A 6,418-nucleotide genomic window follows, 5' to 3' on the forward strand; every position below is an offset into this window, starting at 1 on the left:
GGCTCTACCTATTTGCTGTTGATCTCCCCTGATGAGTTTGTAGGCAGCCACCAGGTCCCCCCTCAGCCTCCTTTTGCTGAGGCTGAACAGGTTCAGGTCCCTCAGCCTCTCCTCGTAGGGCCTGTCCTGCTGCCCTCTCACCAAGTGGGTGGCCCTCCTCTGAACCCTCTCCATGCTGTCCACATCCCTCCTGAAGCGCAGCGCCCAGTACTGGACGCAGTACTCCAACTGCGGCCTGACCAGTGTTGCATAGAGGGGGAGGATCGCCTCTCTGGAGTGGCTTGAGATGCACCTTTGGATGCATGACAAGGTATGGCTGGCCTTGCTGGCTATGGTCTGGCACTGGCGGCTCATGTTCATCTTGGAGTTGATAATAACTCCAAGATCCCTTTCCGCCTCTGTGCTTTCAAGTGGGGAACTCCCCAGCCTGTATGTATGCTGTGCAGTCCTTCTCCCAAGGTGCAGCACCCTGCATTTGTCTACGGTGAACCCCATCCTATTCTCATCTGTCCACTTTTGTAGTCTGTCTAAATCTAGTTGCAGCCTTTCTCTTCCTTCAAGTGTGCCCACCTCGCCCCACATCTTAGTGTCATCAGCAAACTTGGACAGCATGCTTTCCACCCTCTCGTCCAAGTTGTTGATGAAGATGTTAAACAGTGCGGGCCCGAGGACCAAGCCCTGGGGGACCCCACTGCTCACATCTCACCAGGTTGAGTACAGCCCGTCCACCACTACTCTCTGGGTGCGCCCTGTCAGCCAATTTTTTACCCATCCAACTGTGCAGGCATCGATACCACAGTCGCTCAATTTAGTGATGAGGATGGGGTGCGAGACAGCGTCAAAGGCCTTCTTAAAGTCTAGAAAGACTACGTCCATGGCGACACCATCATCCAAGGATTTAGTCACCTGGTCATAAAAGGCAACCAGGTTGGTCAGGCAGGACCTGCCTTTGATGAACCCATGCTGATTGCCCCTGAGCATGATCTCCCCTGCTCCCCCCACAGGTGTGCTCCTTGATGATTCTCTCCAAGATCTTCCCCAGCACCGAGGTGAGGCTTACGGGCCCATAGTTACTCGGGTCCTCCTTCCTCCCTTTCTTGAAAATTGGGACCACGTTAGCCAGTTTCCAATCCCCCGGCACCTGGCCAGATGACCAGAAGTCCGTACCTTCTGGCTGAATTGGAGCAGATGTTTTGGAGAAAGGCAGCCAGGCTCAAGTTATAGATTCCAGATAATGGCGAGCCCTGCACAGCCCATTGGCAAGTTGATCTAAGATCAATTACTGCCCCCCCCCCCCCACTATTTCATGAATGAGCATTTTCTGTCTTAGGTGGGCCACTGATTTAAGGATGAACAGAGAAAGTCTCCCTGCGGATGCTAGGCCGTGCTATACATAGGAAGGTTAGCAGCCTACTGCATTGCACAAGCTTGTGACCAACTGGCTCATCAGGCTTTTCAGTATGAATTCCCAGAATTTGCTTTCACTGATCATTTCTGGGAAATGATACTAAGTGCATCTTATTTTCCCAGAGGGCTGGGGTGTGTGGGGACCAGAGCTGTCATAGGACAATATTCTGTCTGGTTTTTGGAGGAGCTGGGATGAGAGCCTGATCCAGACCCACTGAGTCAGTAAGGAACCACCTGCTGACTGTCTGGTTTTGGACCATAGGTTAAGAGTTGACTAAGGTTAATGGTGTCTTGGTTTGGGGTTGGGACAAAAATATTCTTTCCTGGAAATATAAGTAGGTGCTCACTGTTGGCCAATCCTTCATTAACTTTATTAATTAAGCTGTGAATTTAGATCAAAGGATGACATTTAAAGGGAACGTGAACCTTAAGCTTCAGGCCATTTGTGATTCATCATAATTGCTTCTATAATGGAAACAGCCCTTTACGTTTCCAGGGGGCTTTACCCATTTGGAAGTGCCATCCGGAGGCGATGATGCCAGACTAGGCAGAGCTCTGATTTAGTCCGGGGCAGCCATTCTTTGAAAAGGGAAGAGCAGGGATACAATGGGAAAGACAATTGGTAAGACTGCCTTAGAGGAGAGCGATGGGGGGAAAAAATTCTCGCTGATGTTACACCCTCTCTATACGCATCTTTAGTGAGCTGCCAAGTCTGTTTGGAAGGTGCACCTTCTTTGTCTTCTCTGATGCCAATGTATCTCCCTGCAGGACAGGAGTGAGGTGAGTTAGGAGCACTGAGCCAAGACAACACAGGATGCTTGACCTAAGTGCTTTACCACTGATATGAAATTTTTCCCAACAAAAGGCTGGTCCCTACCCAAGCAAACTGGTTGATCAGGAAAGTGGTCATCTAGCAGTGAGGTGCCTGGGCAGAGAGGCCCCATCATCACCTGTTGAAGCTGAGCAGGAGGTCTCATGGCAGAGAGGTTTGAGAGGTTACAGGAAGGTGGCAGCTCCTCCACTCAGAGAATCCAAGATAAGGAGAATAGCCCTGGGGGCCTGATGAGGTGGGAATCCCTTTCCTGAGCAATGATGTGGGAATCCCTGTTTTCCTGAGCGTGGATGGGCCCTAAAGGAGAGGCCAGGGAGAGAGACGGGACTTGTGCTTGGAATATTTGTTGTGTGCTACGTGCTAGATTTGCTTGTAGTGGGGCAAGCTTGGCCTCTGCTCAGGCTGTAGCCTCGCGTGGGAACTGAGACAGCAAGTACTCGGCGGTCTCCATAGTGGAGACAGCAAGGGCTACTGCCGAGGCCAAGCCGAGAGCTCAGTTCATTGCAATGGCCCTACGCTCAAATTAAACAGAGGGACAATCCAGCCCTAAGCAGCAGCCTCCAGGGTGACTCCAGCCCTGCTTGACAGCTATGCTGGTGGGCCCAGATAGGGCTTACACTTGGGATGTTTGCCAGAATGAATACTTTTGTGCCGGGAGAGTAGGCGAAGGGGAGGCCAGGGGTGGAATTTCCCCAATACCTAGGAACCCGGCAAAAAAAATAGGAGAACAGCTGGAGCTTCAGGCACTGGGTGTGGAGGGAGCAGAGCCAGCTCTTGAGCATTAAAAGGGAAGGCTACAATAAAGAGGTGGAAGTTGACAATTGCCTGTGTTTACAGGGGAAGGGTGGAGGGTAATTAGCACTAATCCTTGGCTGATTAGAGCAAGGGAGCTGCTGCATTCAGGACTGTGACTGCTGACTGGCCGTACTGACCTATACTGCAGAGGTTTCTATGAGACAGGAGCACTGGCCTTACAGAGACTGCAGAGATGTAACTATAGAAAACCTCGCTCCCTGCTGCAGGTTTGTCCACAGCACTGTAAGGATCATTGACGTGAGGTGCCAGTGAAGGCTGAAGCCGTGCCCACAGAGCTTGGGATCTTAGCTTCCTCCCAAAATCAGATGGAGTCTGGGCTTGTCTGTGGAGTGTCTGCACCTGAAGCTGACTAGCTGGCATTCCTCTGTGCATTGTGCTGCTATTTGTTCTGATTTGCTCTGAATGCAGGCAGGGGGGTAATTGCAGACCTGCTCAGAGGAGAGGTCCCTTGCCTCAACAAAAGGCCTAGTGCAGCGGTTCCCAAACGGCGGGCCATGGGCGACCCCAAATGAGGCTGCAACACCAGTGGGTGGGGGGCGCGGGACCATGCTGAGGAAATGGAGCCATAAATGGAGTCATGCTGAGTAAAAGTTTGGGAAGCACTAGCCTAGTGTCCCTGAATCTGAAACCCCAGCTCTGTAGCCCCACAACCCTCCAGGCTCTGCTGCTCCCATGGCATGCTTGGGAAGTCAAAAGCCAGAAACTGCCCTGGGGTGGATAGGGAATCACTTGGTTGGGCTGGATTCCCCTCTCTCACCTGGAGACAAATTTACAAGCACTTCAGCTGAGCCTGATCATCTACTCACTCTCCCCAGAATGAAGCCACTGGGCCTGACTCCCCTTTCAACCACCCAGGTGTAAATTGAGTTGTAAATCAGGAGTGGTTTAATCGGGCATGATTTCCCGCCCACTTACCCGGGTGTAAATCGGGATTGGTTGAGCCTGTGTGCCCTGTATATAAACCAGCAGCATCTCTATTGTAGTTAGTATCCCTATGCTGTTCTGAGTCTAAGGTGAGACAACAGGCAGGGTCTACCATGTGGTGTCAGACCTGGGAGCTGGTGTTTAGTAGGGTGTGTTGTGGTCTGGGCTTTCTGTTAGGAGGCAGAAGAGAAAGGGAAGCTTGTGGGACAGGGTGGAGGGAGGGAGAGAGGATGCAGAAGGAATGAATGGAACTGGAAAAAAGAGTGGGAGGAAGAGACAGGAACAGAGCGGGGGTGGGAGGGGAAGGCGGAAGAAGGGATGTGCAAGAGGAGCAGGGAGGGGCCCTGCCCTGACACCCTCAGAATTCAGCTCTGCCCCCATCCCCTCCTACGGCGATTCTCCTCCTTCCCACCTCTTCTCCCCGGCTGCCTGCTAAAGGATGTCCTTGCACAGCTGCATGCTGGCTTAGGAATGGGGTGGGCTGGGGCTGTCCTCACAAGGTCTGGTTGCGATTAGGCCTGGCGGACAAAGGCAGCTGACCTCTGGTTTTCCACTTTCTCTGCGTGCAGCCTGTAGCTTTCGCTTCCTGCTGCTCTTGGGCCTGCTGGCTGCAGGAGTGACAAACCTCCTTGCATGGGGCAGGTAAGAGGCTACAGCTTGCAGACATAACAGTGCTTCAAGCATGGTGAAAGAGGGGACTTGGGTGTCTTGGAGCCTGCTGGGGGACTAGAAGCTGCCAAGTATTTGGTGAGCTCTGTAAAAGGTGCACCTCTACCTTGCCTTCTATCTAACAAACTGGTGCCTCTCAGTCTAGTGCCTAAGGGTTGGGCTTGCCTTGCAGGAGACAAGGAACCTGTATGCTACTCTTCTGAGTCAGTGAAGAGCAGAAGCAGCAGCATCCTTCCTTGGACTACAAATAAGGAGACAAGATGGTGTGTCCCTAAATGGCATGTTTCTAGCCCCATTCCTGGCTGTGTTCAGCCCAACCTCTGCATTGTGGGCATGTGAGCATATGTGCATAGACTGACAATGCATGGTCAGCTATCTGCTGACCAAGTGTGTGTGCAGCTACACAAGTGTGTACCTGAGCAAGCATGAGTCCAAAAGAGAGCTGGTATGGAGGGGAGGAGAACCTCAGTAGCTGGCTGGTCAAGACACTTCTCTAGGAAGCAGGAGACCTGTGATACTACCCCACCCTGGGTAAAAGGGCCCCTGTAACAAGTAACAGGGGCTTCTTGATGGTGCTGCTCGTGATACAGAGCCTGTTGACAGCTCTTAGGCCTCCAAACCAACAGCTCTGTGCCTGTCTAGCGCAGCCCTTTGACCACCATGTTGCAAGGTTAGACTCTGGAGGGGTGCACAGATGAGAAGCATTGGTGAGGCCACGGCTGGAGTATTGTGCCCAGTTCTGGGCACCGCACTTCAGGAAGGATGTGGATAAGCTTGAGAAGGCACGAAGAAGGGCCACCTATATGGTTAGGAGCCTGGACGATGGGCCCTATGAAGAGAGACTCCAGGACCTGGGTCTGTTCAGTCCGAGTAAGAGAAGGCTGAGAGGTGCCTTGATAGCTGCCTACAGGTACATCAGGGGTGAGCATCAAGATCTAGGGGAGCAACTCTTCAGGGAGGCACCTCAAGGCACAAGCTAATAGAGGGGAAAATTTAGGTTGGGCATCAGAGAGAACTTTTTTTTTTTTCCTGCAAGGGTTACCAGAATCTGGAACACACTCCCAGCAGAGGTGGTGCAGTTGCCATCCTTGGAGGTGTTCAAGATGAGGCTGCATAAACCCCTTGTTGAGCCCAATAACTTCCTGCCGGTGGCAGGGGACCAGACTTGATGATCTTGCAGGTCCCTTCCGGTCCTTTGATTCTCTGATTCTACCCCAGTGGGAGCAAGTAGCCAGACTAGAAGCCAGGCCCTACAACTGCCAGGATTGAAGCCAGCTCCCTGGGCCACAGTCCCTCCAGCATGTTCCCTTCAACCGGACTTCATATATTCTCCCTGTCTAAGTTTGGGGACTGGCTCAGTAGGAAAGCTGGTGAGGGCAGCTGGGTAATGTGGCCTGGTGATGAAAGCACGGTGCCAGGAAGTTGGAGAACTGCAGATCTGAAGATGATCTGGGCAAGGGCGGGGGCTAGAACCTGATGAAGCTGAAGGCAGATGGAAGTGACCACTTGCACCTGATCTGGCTCCTGAAAGTGCCTTACAGCTGTGAGCAAACAGAAGTGCATGGCTGCAGAGCACTTTAAAAGGGCCCAAACCCATGAAAATCTGAAGCTGCCTTAAGTAATTCATGTGCACTGCCTCCCAGCCCTGGTGCTGTTTTCAGAATGGGGGGGAAGGGAATGGAGGAAGCTCTATCTGTGGTGGGGTGTTTTTTTTTTTTTTTTTTTTTTTTGGTTTTTTTTTTTTTTTTTTTTTTTCAGTTTGTATGGGGG

This window comes from Gavialis gangeticus, unplaced genomic scaffold (assembly GCF_001723915.1).
Source record: "Gavialis gangeticus isolate Ggan-Ray unplaced genomic scaffold, GavGan_comp1, whole genome shotgun sequence".
NCBI classification, from domain to species: domain Eukaryota; kingdom Metazoa; phylum Chordata; order Crocodylia; family Gavialidae; genus Gavialis; species Gavialis gangeticus.